At 39.6% G+C, this 21051-nt stretch overlaps 1 protein-coding gene across 3 annotated transcripts in view; it reads left to right on the top strand.

Moving 5' to 3' along the window:
• Window positions 1-5652: 5652 nt before the first annotated feature.
• LOC116892894 (zinc finger protein 728-like) overlaps window positions 5653-21051 on the top strand; it is a 30644-nt gene continuing 15245 nt past the window's right edge. For all 3 annotated transcript variants that reach the window (XR_004386984.1, XM_032894803.1, XM_032894804.1), the window contains exon 1: window positions 5653-5734. The gene's annotated coding sequence lies outside the window, so the exon portion shown is untranslated. The remainder of the gene's footprint in view (window positions 5735-21051) is intronic.

Raw genomic sequence — 21051 nt, forward strand, 5'->3', positions numbered from 1 at the left:
TCAGAACTGACCACTGGGCAATCTCTCCTGCACCTACACACTTACTCAGGACCAATCAGTTTAAAGGTTAGCTGATAATACTTCGCCTAGTAAGCCAACTGTTCCCCTTCTTGTTCTTTAACTTTTGAACCTGGTTTTTCCTATTAAAATGTCTACATTGAGGGCTGGAGAGATGGGTCAGCAGTTAAGAGCACTGACTGCTCTTCCAGAGGCCCTGAGTTCAATTCCCAGCAACCACATGGTGACTTGCAACCATCTGTAATGGGATCCAATGCTCTCTTCTGGTGTGTCTGAAGACAGCTACAGTGAGCTCATATACATAAAATAAATGAAGAAATCTTTTTTTTAAAGCCTACACTGAAAGAAGACTAGGACCACAATTAAGTCTTTCCTTCTCATGGATCTGAACATTCTGTATTATGGTATGCATGCAATAATCTATTCTTGTTTAACTAGGATCAGTCTTTGTTTGGTTTGGGTGGCAATTCCTGAACCCCTAACATTTTTATTTTTAGATAAATAAAGGCATTCAATCTGAATTTTAGCTTGCTTTTTTCAAGTGCTTTTAAATTTAAATAACTGCAATTTTTATACACCTACCTCTGCTTCCAAAATGTTGGAAGCCAGGGTGTATTCCTCCCAGGTACTGGGATTAAAGATGTGAACCACCATCACCTTGTTTACTGTAATGCTAGGATTTCGAAAACAACTAACTTAAAGAGATCTGACTATCTCTGCTATGATTAAAGGCATGGGCTCAAATATTTTAGCTCCAAATCACTCCAACTCATAGAGATTAAAAAAACAAGTTTGAATTGTAGTTACCCTTTAAATTTATTTAAATTGAAATCTCTATTTCTTACTTTTATTTTTTCATGCCTGATCAAATGGAATGTATCTTTGGTCTTTATAAATTAGTTTGGACTGAATGATCAAGCTGTCTGATGAACTATTCTCTTTTCTTTTTCAGTTGTCTCCTGTTCTAATATAATCTTATCAGTTTTGATGGTAACACAGCAGTCTGGACCTGTTGAAGAGACTTCCTCTGTTCCAGGCCCCACACGGAGCTAGCAGCTTCCAAGTCACTTGGTCTATGAGCCTGAGTAACCTACCCAAGTGAGGAATGTGCTGTGTCAGGAATCCAAATGGACCTACTAAACATTGTGCTTCTTTCTTGATGGTGGGAGAGGCCAGGTGCAAGTACTTATCCTTCACATTAGAAGAAATATCTCTACACGCCCCCACTAGACTCCTCAGAATTTCACTGAGGTAAACAGTCCTTCGATTTTGGTTGGATGTATTTCCTGTGCACTGATATGCATATGTGTTGCCAATGAGTTCAAAGTGGTTGCTACTTCCTGTTCACTTGGTTATGACATGGGGCAAGAGAGTTCATTCATATTTGAGGAAAATCTACAAAGATATATTTCTGGCCTTGCAAACTGAAGGCAAATTGCTTCTGGGGGTCCTTATGGACAAAACTGAGAAAAGTATTCATTTGCTATATCAATAGGTACATACCATGTAGCAGGAGATGTGTTAATTTGCTCAATTAAGGACACCACTACCTTTAATTAAGGACACAGGAGCTGCAGTAGGAGTTACTACCTGGTTTCATATTCAATATTAACTGTCATTTTCCATGATCCATCTGTCTTCTGCACTGGCCAACAGGAGAGTTAAGGGGAGATCCTTTGGGGACCACCATTTCTGCTTCTTTCAAGTCCTTGATTTTGGCATTAATTTATGCAATTTTCTAGGATACAAAAGAAAAGGTTACTGGCTTGGAGGAAAAAATGATTCACTATTTTCTTTTAAGCCTTAGAGGCAACTAGGAAGGCTTCCGTTTATAGTAACAACTATAGTAACCTTCACTCCACAGGCTGGTGACCCACCAAAACCTGAATGAATTACAACTTGAGTGAGGAAGCAACTGGCCACTTCTATGTCACATATCTATCCCAGTTATTCAATCTGGAAGTGAGAAATAACCACATGGAGTTCAGGGAGCTATGGGACCTACTGTGAGTCAGACTTCAGCCAAAGCTCCATTATCACCAGGTCTCCAAAAGTCCCTACTTTATGTCACAGGCCACAATGTTTCATGGAATCTCCCAGAATCAGCATCAAGTCAGAACAAGTATCCAATAGATCCTGGATAATCTGATTTTTCCCCCAGTGTATTGTTATCCTTCTAAAAGCACATAGGCCCCTCTGTGGGAAGAATCTGTTACTAGGCTGATTCTCCAGCATCACACTGAGGTGGAAGGGACAGGTGCCACGACTGAGTGAAAAATAACAGATCATGTGGTAGATGTGGACTAGAATATGCAGGTTAGGGCCAGAGAGATGGCTCAGTGGTTAAGAGCACTGATTGCTCTTCCAGAGGTACTGAGTCCAATTCCCAGCATCCACATGGTGGCTCACAACCATCTGTAATGGGATCTGATGCCCTCTTCTGGTATGTCTAAAGACAGCTACAGTGGACCCACATACATACAATAAATAAATAAAAATCTTTAGAATACTCAGGTTAAGTTAGAAGAGCTACCTTGGAGGTAGCCAGCTAAGCCCTAAGATAAGATAAATATTAATAAGTGCCTGTGTCATTATTCTGAAATTTGCTGGTCCTAGAGAGTACTAAAATACCACTTTCTGATATCTTCTTTAGTATATTTTTTCAATGATGTCGTGTTTTGTCAAAAGAGTCTTCCATTTCACTGTTAGAATTTACACAAGATATTTTATATTATTTGTGGCAATTTTGAAGGGTGTTGGTCTCCTGATTTTTCCTCATTTCATTTGTAGTTTTGTATTGCTCTGCAAATAATGATACTTTGATTTCTGATTTTCAATCCCCTATTCCCTTCAGTATTCTAAATATTCTAACTACAACTTCAAATATTGTATTGAACAGATATGAAGGGAATGGAGAACCTTTTCCTCATTCCTGATTTCACTGAAATTACTTTGAGTTTCTCTCCATTTAATTTGATGTTGGCTGTACTGGCTGGTTTTGTGTTTCAACTTGACACAAGCTGGAGTTATCACAGAGAAAGGAGCCTCCCTTGAGAAAATGCCTCCACAAGATCTAGCTGTAAGGCCTTTTCTTAATTAGTGATCAAGGGGGTGGTGATCAGTTGTGGGTGGTACCATCCCTGGGCTGGTCGTCCTGGGTTCTATAAGAAAGAAAGCTAAGCAAGCCAGGGAAAGCAATCCAGTGAGTAACATCCCTCCATGGCCTATGCATCAGCTCCTGCTTCCTGACCTGCTTGTGTTCCAGTTCTGACTTCCTTTGATGATGAACAGCAATGGGAAGTGTAAGCTGAATAAAACCTTTCCTCCTCAGCTTGCTTCTTGGTCATGATGTTTCTACAGGAATAGAAACCTTCACTAAGACGTCGGCTAAAGGCCTGATGTAAATCACCTGTATTATATTTAGTTATGTCCATTGTATCTCCACTCTTTCCAAGACATTTGTCATTGAGTTGTGTTGAATTTTGTCATTTTTGGTGTCTAATGAGATGATCATGTGGTTTTATTTTAAGTTTGTTTATATAGTATATTACACTGACTAAATTTTTTTTAATGTGGAACCATTATTCTTCATGTCTTTGAGGAAGCCCTACTTGGTCATGCTGTATAACATCTTTGATGTGTTCTTAGATTGGGTTTAAAGAATGTTCTTGAGTATTTTTGCAGCTATGTTTATGTGGGTTATTTGTAATTCTCTTTCTTCAATGAATCTTTGTGTGGTTTTGTTATCACGGTTACCATGGGTTCATAAAATGAATTTTGAAACATTTCCTTTATTTCTATTGTTGTTGAATAATTAAGAATTATTGGCCTAGGTGTACTTTAAAAGTTTATTTTCATTCAGGAGAGAGTTTAGTTTCCCTTTAGACTTTAGCCTTTGTGTTTTTCTTGAAATTCTAGTTTAATCCATGGTGGTCTGAACAGATGCAGTGGGTTATTTCTATTTTTTTATGCCTATTGAGAGTTGCTTTGTGACAAAGTATGTAATTAATTTGGAAGAAAGTTCCACGAGAGCTGATAAGAAGGTATATTCTTTTGTTTTGGGGAGAAAGGTTCTGTAGATATCTGTCAGGCCCATTTGATATAATGAGTGTCAGTGACAGTATTTTTTTGTTTGTTTAACCTTTGGCTGGACAACCTGTCCATTGGTGAGAGTACGGTATTGAACTCTCCAACAATTATTGTGGTAGGACCAGTATGGGATTAAGCTTGGCAATCCAACATTTTCTTACAGACATGAGTGTCCTTGCATTTGCTATGTAGATGTTAAGAGTTGAAACATCTTTGTGGATTTTTCCTTTGATGAGTTTGAAGTGTTCCTCCATATTTGGTTTGTTTGTTTTAGATTAATTTTGATTTGAATTCTATTTTGTTACATGTTAGAATAGCTACACGAGCTTACATCTGAGGTTCGTTTGCTTGGAAAACATTTTTTATAAAACATTACTCTGAGGTGACAGCTATCTTTGATGTTGAGGTATGTTTCTTATAGGTAGCAGGATGGTTTTTTTTCCCTTGTATCCATTCAGTTAATTTATGTCTTTTTATTGAAAACTTAGTCTATGTCTATTTACTGAGGAATTGATTCTAATCTTTAGTGCTTTGATTATTATGTGACAAGGATATAGATGGTGGTAGTTTCAACATGCTTGGTCCATTGGAAGTGGCACTGTTAGCAGGTGTGGCCTCATTTGAGGTGTAGTACTGCTACAGGAAGCAGGTCAGGAGGTGGGGTCTCTCCCTTGCCGTATGCAGAAGAGCCCATGGCAGCTCTGTCCTCTTTTCCCCATTCCTGGTCTTTCCCCATTCTTTTCCTGGTCTCTCTATTCTCTACCTCCTACCAGGTAACTCAAAACCCACCTCCCTCTAATCCCCCCAGTAATTGGCTGTAGACAATTTGATTTAACTAATAGTTTTAAATCAAGGAACAAGGTTTGCACAACAAAATCTTGTAAATGTGAAAAGTCCACGGTAGGCTTCGACCTTTGGATATAGAATTTAACATTACGATCCACAGCAACAGACCAAACCTCAACACATACACATACTGGAAAACTAGCTATGCTCAGAAATGCTAAGTCCTTGTGGTTGATGCCTTATGATCCCAGGAGTTGTGCCCTGCTCTTGGAAGACATACTGAGCATGTGCTCAGAAAACGCCTGGTGGTAACTAGCTCTGATTTCCAACTCTTCTGTCTTGAGCACCTGGGATGGTTTCAATAGCATCTTAAAGAGATAATGCTCAACCCTACGTTAACTTTCTGCTTCCATATTTTAATTAAACCATCAAAGCATGAATTTTCCATTTGGTAGATTCTATAATTAGATCTGAGCTTTAAAATCACAATGTTTTAGAAGAAATAACAAGGAAAAGAAATGTGATAAACATTATTGTGAAAGGCTCGGCTCATAGGCTAACATTGTGTGCTGGGATCAAGGACTTTTAAAAAGTCCGATTTCCCTGTGGCAGCCCATGAGCTGAAGCCTGTTTCTTTCCATCTTCACCTGCTCATCCTTGGGCTTGAATCCAGGCAAAGCACAAATCCTCTTCTGTGACTTCCTGAAAATCCTTCCAACTGACTTGTGGGAAATGAAGTCCTTACTGCTGTGACGTCATCAGAAAGGGCCCCTGGCATCAAACTTCCGTATTCTTTCTTCAAACTTCATTCCTCAAATTTTTGCAACTGTCCTGTTGAGCGGTGAGTTTGGATCTCTGACATGGAGGTTGGTGCAGGGAGCAGCACCGTTCTACATATCTGAGGAAATGTGCAGGGCGGCGGGTAGGACGCGGAGGGAGCTAACTTGGGCTGGTTGGGAGACAGGGGAAGCTGCTGACCTGGAGGTGCTGTGCTGAACTAGGCTGGGCCACTGCCCCTGGACGCAGGTTTGACCGGGAACGAGGTTGGAACAAGAGGATTGCAAGGGCAGGCTGGGTCTGCTGAGGGCCTGTGCTGAGATGCTGAAGGGAACTCGCTCATCTTTACTGGGGAAATGTGCTCTGCCTAGCTGTCAGATGCTCACATGGCTGTAATCAGATACTCAGGGCATACAGAACACGGGGACATTTAGCGCCTTATATACTTAATGCCCTTGGAGACTACTCCTTGTTTGAGCTCACACAGCTTCCTAAAGTTCCTACTGTCCAAGGAGAGAGAATCCTCTGAAGGCAACCTTTGTGTGGGGTGTTACTTTTCTTTTTGATGAACTGTTAGAGTTATGGATGTCTCAGTTTGAATGGGAATTTCTAATAGATATTTCTGTGACCTGAATCATCACAATTTATGTCTATATAGCCATAGGATAATCTTGTAATTGGTATGATCTTGTGTTTGCATAGTCCAGATAATATGAATCTTACACATCAGAATAAAACTCACTAGACAGTAATACCTCAACAGTTTTGAGTAGGTGTTCTGTCCAGAATTTGGACTCCTTTTTAGATGTGAACGTGACTTGGTGTGATGAGAGAAAGTTCGCTGAGTGGGGCTGAAATGTTTGAAAGGGAAGGGGGAAGTAGCCCTGCTAATCTGCCCAACTCTGAGCACTGTTCTCTCTAATCTGCCAGGACTTGTACGTTGTTTTCTCATCACATGATTTTCTTCCGTTTGCTCACATTATCAGCGGTGTCTGAACTCTCCTAAATTTTTCTTTGTCCCTCAATGTGACATTCAGGTTTACTGATGCACCTGTAATAGTTTAAGGAAGAATTCCCCAAGTTTTTCTACTGTGAAAGGCTGTAAGATAAATTTGGAAAGCCGTGGCACACTTGGGGTCTTATGATTTACACATAGTAGGTTCCTGTTCATGCAAAATGCACAGCTCTCCTCCTGAAGAGAACAGTTTAGTCCAGAGCCATTTGAGTAGCCATGATCTGAGAACACAGATTTAGTTTAATTCAAATAACATTCTAAAACATGGAATCAGTTTCATGGCTTTACAGAAAAATAATTTAATTGACCAAGGGAAGTTTAAAATACATTGGTGTGAGTCTGATAGAGGCATGTACTATGAGACATGGGAGATACCCTATTCACCTAAGATACCATCTGATGAGATTTTAGCTTTTGGATTGATAGAAGCTGTTCTGCCAAGTCAGTGGGTTCTGAGAGGTTTTTATCTATTGTCACAACCTGTGTGGTCCACTACAAAGTGAGGCAGGGGCTGACTGCCCTGAAGAGAAAACCAGCCCAAGTAAGACAGCTACCCTGAACCTGCAAAATTCTAGTCTCTACCCCTCAATAAACTTCCACACAGGCCATCAGTCTCTGCACACACAGACTCCTTCCAAGAGTTTTTCATTCACTGCCAGATACAGGGTTTTGTTTTTCAGGATTTCTCCTCTACAGACCCTCCCCCTATCTTGGGTGACCTTCCTTATATTGTCACTCTTCAGTCACACAGAGTGTTAGTGAGCCAGAGCTTGGCTTACAGCATTCAAGTCTACTCTCAGGAAGCATGGGCTTCAGACCACCTTGTCCTATCTACTGTGATTTCCAATGAGTTCGTAATCATATCTAGGATAATAGACATTTCCTAGTTAATGTTGCTAATCCATAGGGGGAAAAAAGCAGTATATGAAGTCAGAATCATGTGCTACCTTGTACATCAAAACCCACTCCTTACAACATAGAGAGGGTACAGCGGCATGCTTATATATAACTCACAGGTACCAAATAAGTGTATATTTTGTACTAAACAACCCTATGGTAGAAAAGTGAGCTAAAACTTAATCTGTGTTTCATTTCTGAGTTTTCAGGAGGAGTCAGGAATCCTGGAGTTCAAAACCAATTCAAGGTGAGCCTAGGCTATATGAGTCCCCATGTTTTAAAAGATTATTAAAATGTAGTATATTGGGTATAGTAATTACTTCTTCTGATTGCCCTCAGTTTTGAGCACCAGTGACCTGACAGAAATCTTTCTAATTGACATCTTCCTAATCATGAAACCTTACAAACCTAACTTTTCACTAGCATCCTTTTGCTAATACCTTGTGTTGAAGATTAGGATCTTGTTTATGTTTACTGTGCAGGGACGTGGGGAGACTGGGGGAGAGTTATTCTCTCTGCCCTGCTTCACTAGCAGGGAAAGTTAGCTTTCTTTGTGTCCTGTTCTGCATTATTTTCTGTCATGACCTCATGGTTGTTTCTTCTGATGTTGCATGAATTTTTCCAGAACAGCATTCTGGCTCTACAGATGGAAAATACCAACCACATCTACCACTGTTCTTCATATATGCTGTCACCACCATCCAGCCAATAAACTATCAAGGTGGGATTCCTCCCTCTTCCTCAGGGAGGAGATGTGTGCATTCCTGCCCTTTTCCTTGAAGACTCTTTTCATTTCATCCAAATGTTACTGTGAGTGATGACATGAATGAAGGATTTACTGATTTTTAACAGACTCAAGCAGGAACCTTGTCATGTTTCATAAGTTGTTCTGGGAAACTCTGAAGAAACCATGTGTTAAGTGATGTCATTCAGTTCCTAGTATTGGCGGTGTGCATGTCAGAGGTCACAAAATGAATACAGAAACCTTATTTGTATTGATTTTGATGGGCATCAAAAGAAGAAAGAAATACACCTGAGAAGTACAGGTTGTTGTCATTTTCTGCCTTTAAGTTAAAATATTTCTGTCAGTGAGTTCAAGGACACTTTTCTTTCCTTCTTTCATTTCCATTCATTTGTGTATTTATTCACTTTTCATCCCAATCACAGCCCCCATCTTCTCCAAGTCCCCCCTCACATAGCCTCTCTCTCCATGTTCTACTCTCCTTCTCTGAGGAGGGGGAGCCCTCCCCCTCTAACAAACCCCACTGGCATATTAAGTCCAGAGGGGTAGGCACATACCTTTCCAATGAAGCTAGATGAAGCAATCTAGATAGGGGATCAGGATCCACTGGCAGGCAACAGTCAGGGATAACCCCCACTTCAGTCCTGGGGGGACCTGCATGAAGACCTAGCTGCCATTCTGCTACAAATGTACAGGAGTCATATGGTGAGTCCAGCCCATGCATGTCTGTAATTCGTGGTTCCATCTCTAGGAACCCCCCAAAGGTCATTTGACTCTGTTGGTCTTTTGTGGAGTCCCTACCCTCTCCCATTACTGTGATCCTTCCCTCTTCTCTTCCACAATACTCCCTCAGCTCTGTCTAATGTTTGGCTGTAGGTCTCTGCATCTATTTTGGTCAGCTGCTGGATGGGTCCTCTCAGGCTTGTCTACAAGCCTAACAGAGTATCAGTAGTACTTCTTACCCATGGAAAGGGTCTCATGTTGGGCCAGTCATTGGTTGGCTATTCTCTCAGTCTCTGCTCTATCTTTGTCCATGTACTTTTTGTAGGCAGGATAAATTTTGAGTTGAAGGTTTCCTGGTTGAATTGGCATCCTCATCTCTCCACTGGGAGTCCCGCCTGGCGACAGGAGGTGACCCCTTCAGGCTCCATATCCCCTAGTGTTAGGAGTCTCAGCTAGAGTCACCCTTATAGGCTCCCAGGAGCCTCTTCTATCTCAGGTCTCCAGAATGCTACAGAGGTGATCCTCTACCCCAACCCAGCCCACCACCAAATTTTATTTACTCTTTCAACCCTCTCTCTCAAGCTTTCTCTACACCTGATCCTTCACTCCCATACCCCTCCCAATTCCTTTCCCCTCCCATCTTTATTCCTCCATCCACTACTGATAACTATTTTATTTCCCTTCCAAGTGAGAATCAAGCATCCTCCCTTGGGCCCTCCTTTTTATCTAGCTTCTTTGGATCTGCAAATTGTATCATGGTTATCCTGTACTTTGTGGCTAATATCCACTTATATGTGAGTATATACTATGTATATCCTTTTGGTTCTGGGTTACCTCACTCAGGAAGATGAAGTGGAAATTTTTAGTTTCTTTAAAACTCAATTGTGTCGTCTAATGTTTTGCTGGAAGCTGTCTTGTCAGAGGGTATGAGATATTTTGCTGAAAGTTGGCTTGTGAAAAGGCATGTGATGTTTTGCTGAGAGCCAATGCTTGAGAAGCTGGGTGATGTTTAGACAAAAGATAAATAGAACCCCACAAACAGTGAGAGGGTGCTCTTGCATTGATATGACTTGCAAAGCTCTGCTGGTCTTAACTACACAGTGAGAACTTCACCAATAAACTTCTGTGGTGTTCTGGCTGCTTCCACTGTTTCCTATGAATTCAGTGGTCCCTTGTGCTTTCTGTTGGATCTTGCCACCTGTACTGACTCATGCTTGAGGATTTGTAACTGGAGTGCTGATATTCTGACAACCAAGAGTGGAATTGTCCCCGAGGAACTAGTTCTAAACAGGGCCATAACCCCTGTTTCCTATCAACCTTTTTTGTCTCCTACCACTGGCATGTGGGCTAGAAGGAAGGTTGAAACATTCAAGAACTCTACTTAAATTAAGTTTTGAAAAACCTAAGTTTTCTAGTTCCACCAATTTGCCTGCAAATTTCATGATATCCTTGTTTTTAATAGCTGAGTAATATTCTGCTGTGAAAATGGGACAATTTCTTTATCCATTTGTCCCTTGAGGGGTATCTGAGTTGTTTCCAGTTTTTGACTGTTATGAGTAAAACTGTTACAAATGTAGTAGAGCAAGTGTCCTGGTGGTAAGAGTGATATTGATGACTCTTGAGGTAGAACTATTCCCAATATTCTGAGAAACCACCACATTGATTTCCATACTGATTATATAGCTTAGCACTCCCAAGGAGTGTTTCCATTGCTCTATATCCTTGCCTGTATGTGCTGTGGCTTGAGTTTTTGATCTTAGCCATTCTGCGGGGTGTAAGGTAGAATCTCAGAGTCACTTTGATTTGCATTTCCCTGATGACCAAAGAAACTTTTTAAAGTGTTTCTCAGCTATTAGAGATTCCTCCAATGAGAATTTTCTGCTTAGCTCTGTACCTCATTTTTTAACTGGGTTATTTGGTTTGCTGGTATCTAATTTCTTAAGTTCTTAATAAAATTGGATATCAGCCCTCTGTGGGATATAGGATTGCTGAAACTCTTTTCCCATTCTGGAGGCTGCCATTATGACAGTGTCCTTTGCCTTACAGAAGATTTTCAATTTAATGAGATCATATTCATTAATTGTTTATCTTAGTGCCTGAGTTATTGGTGTTCTGTTCAGAAAGTTGTTCCTATACCAATGCACTCAAGGCTACTCCCTACTTTCTCTTCTATTAAATTTAGTGTATCTGGCTTTATGTTGAGGTTTTTGATCCACTAGGACTTGACTTTTGTGCTGGGTGATGAATATGAACCTATTTTTATTCATCTACATGCAGACATCGAATTATATTTGTACCATTTCTTGAAGATAATTTCTCTTTTCCATTGTATGGTTTTGACTTCTTTGTCTAAATTCAAGTGTCCATGGGTGTGTGGGTTTATTTCAGGGTCTTTTGCTCTATTCCATTGATCAACCTGTGTGTTTCTGTGACAATACTATGCAGTTTTGTTTTGTTTTGTTTTTATTACTACACCTCTGTAGTTCTTGAAATCAGGGATGCTGATACCTCCAGGAGTTCTTAGCTATCCTGGGTTTTTTGTTTTTTGTTTTTTGTTTTTTTTTTTAGTTCGAAATTGAGAATTGTTCTTTCAAGGTCTGAAAGAATTGTGTGGGAACTTTTAAAGGATGTGCATTGAATCTGTAGATTGCTTTTGATGAGATGGCCATTTTCACTGTTAGTCCTACTTACCAAGGATCATGGGAAATCTTTCCATCTTATGATATCTTCTTCAAATTCATTCTTCAGAGACTTGAAGGTCTTGTCATACAGGTCTTTCACTTGCTTTGTTAGAGTTACATGAGATTCTTTATATTATTTGTGGATATTGTGAAGGATATTCTTTTCCCTGATTTCTCAGCCAGTTTATGGCTGGTATAAAGGAGGGCTACTGTTTTTTTGTTTTGTTTTGTTTTGTTTTGTTTTGTTTTTTGGTATTTATCAGCTCTAGGAGTTCTATGGTAGAGTTTTTGGGGTGACTGATATATACTATCATATTATATGTAAATAGCTATTCTTTGACTTTTTCTTTTCCAAATTTTATCCCCTTGATCTCTTTGAGTTTTATTGCTCTAGCTAGAACTTCATGAAGTGTATTATAGAGACATGGAGAGAGTGGACAGCCTTGTCTTGTCCCTGATTTTAGTGGAATTGCTTTAAGTTTCTCTCCATTTAAGTTAACATTAATTTAATATTGGCTTGCTGTATATTGTTTTTATTATGTTTAGGTATATATCTTGTATCCCTAATCTCTCTAAGACTTTTAACATGAAGGAGTTTTGGATTTCTTTTCAAAGGGTTTTTCAACATCTAAGGAGATTGTCTACATAATTTTTAGTTGTCTCAGTTTGTTTATATGAAGGATTAAATTGACAGATTTTCATATGTTGAACCATCCCTGAATTCCTGGGATGAAACCTACTTGATCATGATGTATGATATTTTTCGTGTGTTCTTGGATTTTCTTTGTATTTCACTGAGTATTTTTGTATCAGTGTTCATAAGGAAAGTTGCCTGAAATGCTCTTTTTTTGTTGAATCTTTGGATGGTTTTGGTATCATCATGACCACTGCTGGGTTGCCTAGAGTGGCTGCAGGCTATTAGAGAGCTGGGGTAAGAGCTCCATGGTTCCTTTTCAGATCCATATTTATGTTTTTCCACTTTCCTAATTAATTATCACCCCACAATTCTTCCCAATTTCCCCATGAGGTCATATGTACTCTCCGTTCTCTTTCTTATGCTTCCAGACAGCATTCCTGCAGGGTTCATGGCTTCATGACCAGCAAAACAGCAGGGCAGGGGAGGCAGGAAGGCAATTTGCCCGGCACAACTCACCAGCAGTTGTTTGTTCAAATGGGGGGGACTCTGACCTCCACTTGTTTGTTTTAGGCATATTCATGCACTAGCACAATTAGGTGTAAGCTCTTCTGGTGATAATTACCTCAGTACTGTAAGCACCACAAAATATACATCATGTCCTAGAGGAACCAAGTCAGTGAGATACACATCATAACTGACTAAATAGATGAGTGATATGCTCTAAGCTTTGTAGGGAAAACAGCTTTAAATTTCTACCCTTGAAGGAGCAATCCTCTAGCCTTAATTCTGTAGCACTTTTACCCTGAAAGCATGTTGGAGTTTGTCCTAGGCTTTTTGGCCCCTCTTGAGGTGACCGTGTGTTTCTTGTCTATATTCTATGTCATTTATTGCATTTATTCACTTGCATATGATAAACAGTCCCTGCATTTAAGGGATAAAACCAACTTAGTCATGGTGGATAATGTTTTTGACATGTGTCTATAATATATATAATATATAATATAATATATATTTACATATATATGTAAATTTTTTGTTTGTTTGACAACTTTGATTCATTATGGATATTGGCTATTAGTGTTCTTTATAGTTTTTGTCTTGTTTCTACCTGATTTTGTTATTAGAGTGATACTAACTTCATCGAAGTAGCTTGTTCTGTTCATTTTAATTTAATGGTTAAAGAAAGATTACTTGCAGGTCTTTTAATAAGGACATAAGTTTTTTTTTTAAGCTGGAAAACTTATTACAATTTCCCCATTTTTTGAGTCCATTGAGGCTGTTAATTTCTTCACCTTTAATTTTGTTTATTTATCTGTAAAACATACATAGCAATGAAAATGAAATCACAAGAAAACTAAACCTCTAGGATTGAAAGCAATCCTGTGGGTGAAGATTATAGCTCTAATTGCCTACATGAAACTATAAGAAAGAAATACTCAAGTTAATAAAGAAGAAAAAAGAATCAAAAACAAAAACAAAACAAACAAAAAACAGTTATTTGTATCAGCGGAGGTGTATGAATTAGGCAGTGAAAAAGACAGGTGTTGCTTTTCAAAAATTCTTTTCTTCCTAAAGCATCTTAATGGACAAGCCATGAATGTGTGGGATGTTCTCCTCTTGGAACGAGTTTCGAGTTGGCTGGGGTAAGTTGAGTTCAGTGAGGATATTTTAAACTTCCAGTGTGAGGAAAGGAGCTCTGTGGAGCATTTACAGATGGCAGTCATGTCAGCGGAGTGAGCAGCAGAAACACAGCTTCTTGACTGGTGGATGGCCGGGCCCACGTGAGTCCCAGCCTGGGCTTTTATTGGCTATTTAATGACCTGAAAAAACTCTGAGGCCTCTCAGAGCTTCAGGTTTGTTTTCTTTCAAATGGAGAAAAGCAGAGTTGTACTCTCTGGGCTGTGGTCAGAACTCTCTGAAGATGTATGTGGAGAGCACATGCCTGGTACCTTGGGACTAGGGAACGGGAAATGGTAGCTCCCTTCATGACTGTTGATTGTTGCGGGCTGAGTCATGCCCTTCCGAAAATGTATTTTTAAAGTCCTAATTCCTAGAATCTCAGGTTGTAAATTATTGAGAAATAAATTCTCCAATGGAAATCAAGTTAAAAATGAAAAAAAAAAAAAAGAAAGAAAGAAAGAATATACACAAATGACTGAATGATACAATGAAGAAATTGTGTGATCCAAAGATCCAAATCCTCTCAATGGCAGTAATAATAATAATTAAACAAAAAGACCCAGAAGATAAATAATTGAAAGTAGATCAAAGAAAAAGATTCAAACGATCAACAAATTCACAATAGGTTCATTAACAAGGTAAACAACATTGAGGGACACATGACCCAACTAACCAATGGAAACAGGATCCAGATGATCAGGATCAGAAAGGAACAAGCGACATTACAATAGATAACAAAGAATTCAGACTATCACAAGGGAATATTTTGAAAACCTGTCCTGTTTGGAAAATGTAAAAGATATCACTCATATCTCCTTCTTATAGACAACATAAAAGTCGATTTGTTTTCTGACCATTTGTCCCCACCTGTGTTTTTTGAATGTACAACAGAGCATCACTTGTTCTGATATGTGAGTATTAATTGTCGCTGTGCTCCTCATTTTGAGTATTGTTTGTGTTCTCAGTGGCCCTTTGTGTTTTAGTAATTTTGGCTTCTGATTCCTTTCCACAGTGTCTTGGCTATGCCCATTTCTCTCTTGAGCCTAAAGTGGTGCTCTCTGTATTTTCTTTATGCTTGGTTTGTAAAATATAATTTTTAAATTCTCTTTCTTTTCTGATTGTTTTCTCTCCTTCAGCTACTGCAGGTCCTTGTGTGGTGTGCAATAGCTTAGGTTGGATGTCATTGTCTTTCGGAGGTAGAATACATTACTCCAAGCTCTTTTGGCTTTCAAAGTTCCACATAGGAAATGGCTGATATCCTAATAAATGTGTTCTTTCACTTGCAGGTCTCAGTGTACCATGAGGATTTTATTTTCTGATCTTGTCCAATTAGTGGCGTGTGTGTGTGTGTGTGTGTGTGTGTGTGTGTGTGTGTGTGTGTGTGTGTGTGTGTGTGTGTGTGTGTAATTACTATTGGTGTGTAGTTCCTTAGTTTAGGGAAGATTTATTTTATGGCCTTGAAGCTCATATTTATGCCATTGCCTGGGAGTTTTTTTCTCCCTCATCTAAGTCTGTAATTTGAAGATTTGGTCTTTTCACAGTATCTGACATTTTCCATATATTTCCTTTCTGCAGATTTTTTTCTTATTTTATTTCACATTCTTAGCTTATTTTATCTAGATCATCTAATTTATCTGTAAGCCCTTATATGCCATCTTCTGCTGATTTACTCTATTCTTAGTTTTTCTTTTAATTTTCTTTTGGATTATTGGCTTTTGGACTCCGTCTTCACCTCTGCTAGAGTCTTTTTCAGTGTTTCTTTTTATTGAACTCCAGTTTCAAACCATAGATTATTTTGTCATTTCCATCATTCTGATAATTTTGTTTTCTTGGCCATGTATATTGGCAAATGTTTCTAGAAATCTTGTAGGCTACTGAGGGGAAATGCCAGCATGATCTTTTGTATTGCGTATTTTTTTCTATGTATGTAGTCATATGGTTTTTAGGAAAAAAATACAGGAATGACCTACCAATCAGTGTACCTGCTGCAAAATGTTTTTTATTAGTTTTGTGTATCTGCCTTAATAACAGCTTCCTTTTTTCCCCATTATACAACAGCTTTATATTCCTTAACATAAATACATTATTTCTCCTTTTCTGTGATTTTGAAGTCACCTTAATGTGGTTACAAATGAACATCTTTAACTTGAATTTTAATGACATCATGAAAGTAAAAGAATTAGGGAATTGTGATACTGTTTCTCTCTGTTATGATCCTTAATTCACAACTTAATTTGTGATCTAATTCAGTGATGTTACAGTGTGCAATATGGTCATTTGTGAAAATACGGATGATGTTAGATTTTAGATTTGTGAGCACAGAACAAAGAGAAGAAAGGCAGGAAATAGGATAAGAACAGCAGATAGGGCTGCTTGTTAGTGCACACAGAGATGGGCACCAACTCTCCTAGAAACATGGGATGCCCCATGTTTATATGAGGGAAGAAAACTTGCTTGAACACTTTTAGAGACATAGGTAAGGGGCTTGGGAATAAGGAAATGGATGCTGCTCTAGGAACCCCATGCAGGTTTGCAGACTCTCCTTTCTGGTATTGTCTGCTTAGGCAAGACAGATTATTTTGAGAGACAGGTGGTCCCCTAAAACATAGCTCTCTGGCTTGTAGCAGACAAATAAGATTGAGGAAGTAGTGGTAGTCAGCTGTAGTCACATAGTAATCCTGTTTTTACAAGCAAAACTCCATCAGATGGGGCAGGACATTACTATTTCAGACATAAAAAGACAGGTGCCACATGTTCTGTGACCAAGCTTCTTGTGGCTTACTCACCTATATCAGGAGCACTTCTGGCTGAGATCACTGAAACTGCTCCACTCTGCTTGGTAATAAAGTCGGACTGTTCTAAGGTCACAGGTGACTTTGCCAACTTACCCACCTTTTCAAGAAACAGATGTCTGAAGGGTTAACCTGTGTCTACTTTGGAAAACAGTTTGATCAAGGAGAGTCTTCAGGAGAGAAAGCTGGACTTTGTGCCTCATTCCCAAGCCCCTCATTCTGCCCCTGTCAATGGTTGCAGATTTTCATGCTGTCCTAAAAAGCATTGCTCTTAACAGACAAATGAGGTTGCGGAAGGTCAGCTTTATTCCCATAGGATTCCTGTTTTTAAAAGCAAGACTCTATCAAATGGGAAAGGACATTACTGTTTCAGGCCTAAATAGACAAGTCCCACTTGCTGTGTGACTGTGCTTCTTGTGCTATCAGACTGACTTACCTATATCAAGAGCTTGTCTGGCTGAAGTCACTGGAACTGATCCACTCTGCTTGGTAGTAAAGCAGGATTGCTCTGAGATTACTGGTAACTTTGCCAGCCTTCTTACTCTTTCAAGAGAGATCTGAATGGTCAACCAGTCTCAACTTAGGGAAACAGTTTGATAGAGAAACTTCAGCAGAGAAAAGTGGCCTTTGTGCTACAAATTTCCTCACTCTCAAACCCCTCATTCTGCCCGGATAAATGGTTGCAGCCCTCTTTCTCCTCTGTTTTTATATTCCTCACTTTCCCATGACAATGGGTCTGTCAGTGTGTGAACTAATCAATGTACTCCTGTGTGTCAAAGATCAGACTCCTTTTCTATCTTCTGTCTGTTTATGCTGCCCCAGAAATGTAACAATATCAGTCAGATGTTGAATGTAAAGGATTGTAAATCGAGTGGGAGATGTGAGATGTAATTTTTATCCCGTTGGCTGGTAATTTAAGAAAAGGAAACCTGGCAGAATATTGATCAATGAATCTCCTTCTTTATTTAGATAAGATGAAGGAATGCTAGGGTACAGATGCTGTCCTGAATCCAGTAGACTTAAGATCGCAAATGGCAAGGTGTGGAATGGGTAGACCAGGGTTGAAAGACATAAAGAAGACAAAAACGATATCTGGGAGCAGGATGTTTTGTATAAACTGATGACAAAAAGGCAAGTGAGTTTATTAAGAAGTACAACAAGTGATATAGTATTAATAGATGGGAAATGGCCAAGGTCACCAGAGACCTAAGTCACACAATCTTGGCAATAAGAGCACAGGATACCTAGCTCACACAGCTGCCTTAGGGCAGATATCCCTAGGTCCAGGAGAAGAGTTGGCTCTCCTGCAATAGTGACTCCTTCATGACACTGCATCCTATGTCAGATTTGTCTGGCCACTGCTGTAAGAAGACAGACTAAAGTACCCATTGTCCGTTCATGGGGCCTCTGAGACAGCTTTGGGTCTGGATAGATCCTGACTGACTCGACTCATTGCTAAATTTTTCAATTATTATTTTGTTAGTATAATTTATTCCATTTGCAAACAAATTCTTCATGTATTGTTCTACCCACTTGTTGGCACCTGCACCACCACGGTACCAAGAATTAGGTAGACCTGTGAGGTTTAACCAAAACCACATACTTGGGTCATTCTGTTACTTGAATGCCAAATCTTTTACTGAGATTCAGAGAATATATACCTCAAGTTCACTGGGTGGAGAAATCCTGGAAGCACAGTAGAAAAACAGGCTTACACCCTCAGGAACAAAGAAACAGGAACAGAAAACAGAAACTGATTTTACAGTGGTGTACCACCCAGGTCAAACAGAAAGGTCAGGGTGTTCCTTTGTTAGGAACAAAAGGATTCCATACACTGACAGGTCCCAGGAGGGTCTGACTCCCTCTGGCTGCTCATGCTCAGGTCTCTTGGTGCCCTGTCATTTGCATCTCTCTGTACATACTCAGGATGCTGACCTCAGCCGAGAGGTCAGATCTGCATCTTCATTGTATTTGTCATTGTGAGTGTGCATACTGGGTTAAGAAGTACCTTTTCCATTACCACAGCTCTGTACTGTGAGAACTGTGAGCAATGTGTGCTGTATTATAATACAAATGGGATACTAAAGTATATTTATCAAAATTTTACTGTTAATTAATTCATTTATTTATTGTATATGGGAAGGGTACATGTGAACTTGAAAGGAAGTGAAAGACCCCCAGAGTGAGGAGACCCTCACTCAAGTCTCAGGATGACACGACCCCCCCAAGAACTCACGTGAGACTGTCCTTGCTGTAATAACACGAGGCTTATTAATAGGAACCAGTGCACTTAGGTTGAGACTCCACTGCAGGGGCAGTGGAGTTCAACGCTGAGTAGCTAAGAGAAGGGGTATTTAAAGAAAGAAGCCACAACCCAAGGGGGTATGGCGTCACTAGAAAATGTCTAGAATACCAGTGAAAAATCACAAGGAGACGCTTGTCTCTCAAGATTGCTTTTAAGATTGTAATCTAACTTTATGGCCAGCTAGTTCCTGGGAGAAGTTTCCTGTTATCTTTACTAGGTCCAATCAAGTATTTAAGAGCCTTATCTTATGCCCTTTTATCTAGTTCCTGAGAGACTGGGCTCAAGAAATGTGACCTACTTATAGGCAGAGAGCAAGGTCTGGAATTTGAGGTATTTAGGGCTTCTTGGGGGTGAGATAGCATTTTTAAACTTCTGACTTCTTGGCTGCAGTTTTTATTCTTTCATTCCCCACTTCTTCTAGTGGCTAGTTCTAATCATAGAACTAAATTTTAGTATACACCTGAATGGTCTCTATAAAAACAACACTCTTCTCTGAGAGCAGCGCATAATCCTCCGTCTTTTAAGAATAAAACAACCCCAGAATGATCTAGGTAGAAACAACATTTTTCCTCTAGTGTTGCACACAGACCTCCTTCTTTAAGGAACATCAGGTCTAATCTTCTCGTATTTTGAAGGACTACCTCTGAGAGGGAGATTAGGGATTTTTGGAGGTCAGCTAAAAAGTCTTTTTTTTTTTTTTTACTCTTTTTTATATCTAAGTTAATGGCAGCTCTGAATTCTCTATAAGCCTTGTGTTGTAGGGCAACAGCAGATGTCCTTGTAGCTACCCTTGCAGCACCTAAACTCAGCCCTAAGATAATTGCCAGAGTAATTCTCAACTCTCTTTTGTGTCTTACTAAGTCTTTAGCATCAGGATTCCAATCTGGACACTATCTGAACCTACACACAAAAGTCATGACTGCCTTTTAGAACTTCTAAACTTACACAAGTTGTGATCCCTGAGGCACAGTCCCAAGAAGTGTTAGGAATACTAACATATGCAATGTTACATCATTTGCAATAGAAATCAAGCCTACCCCCACACCTGCGATTGAGGGAACCTATCTCGATGGAACCTAGGGGAAACATAAAATTCTTGTTTCTAAAGCACATTCCTCAAGTGAGCATTACAGTAACCCCGCCAGTCACATCTCTGATGTATCCACTTACCTGATGTGCAGGTCCAGGGAGCTTTTTGAAGATCGTAGTATCCCTTTAGGTTCCAGCTCCCAGCCCCAACAGCTAGTATGAGGCTGGTGAGGGCTGAGACTTGACGGTGTACAGAAAATGTCAATTTAGGGAATGCTGTGTGTTAGCCTGTATACCATTTTCCTAGTGGCTGATGGAACATGGCATAGCCTAATATGTTAGGTGCTACATCTGGGCTGGTGGCTCTGGGTTCTATAAAGAAGTTGGCTGAGCAAGCCGTGTATGGAAAGCCTGTAAACAGAACCCCTCAATTATTTCTAAAGCATCTCCAAGTTCCTATCCTGTTTGAGACCCTGTACTGACTTCCTTCAATGATAAACCATGCTATGGAAATATAAGCCCAATAAACCCCTTCCTCTGTAAGCTGGTTTTTGGTCATGAAGTTTCATGGCAGGAATAGAAGTTTTAACTATGGCATATATGTGTTGTATCCTGGTAACTTTCATGTCTAAAAGATTGTCTCAATCCTCTGTAACTGGAGTTATACACAGTTGTGAGTATCCGTGTGACATCTAAGAATCAACCCCATGTCCTTTGGAAGAGTAACCAGTGCTCTTAACTGCTTTGCAATCTCTCCAGCCCTAACACACTTTTGTAGTTGCCCTTGTTCTCCAGTTTATGGTTCTTAAAAGTATTATACCATCGATATTTCTAGGACCTTCTGTGATCCACTTCCTTTAAAGATGAATCTTGTGTTGCT

The sequence above is a fragment of the Rattus rattus genome, chromosome 2 (assembly GCF_011064425.1).
Source record: "Rattus rattus isolate New Zealand chromosome 2, Rrattus_CSIRO_v1, whole genome shotgun sequence".
NCBI lineage: Eukaryota > Metazoa > Chordata > Mammalia > Rodentia > Muridae > Rattus > Rattus rattus.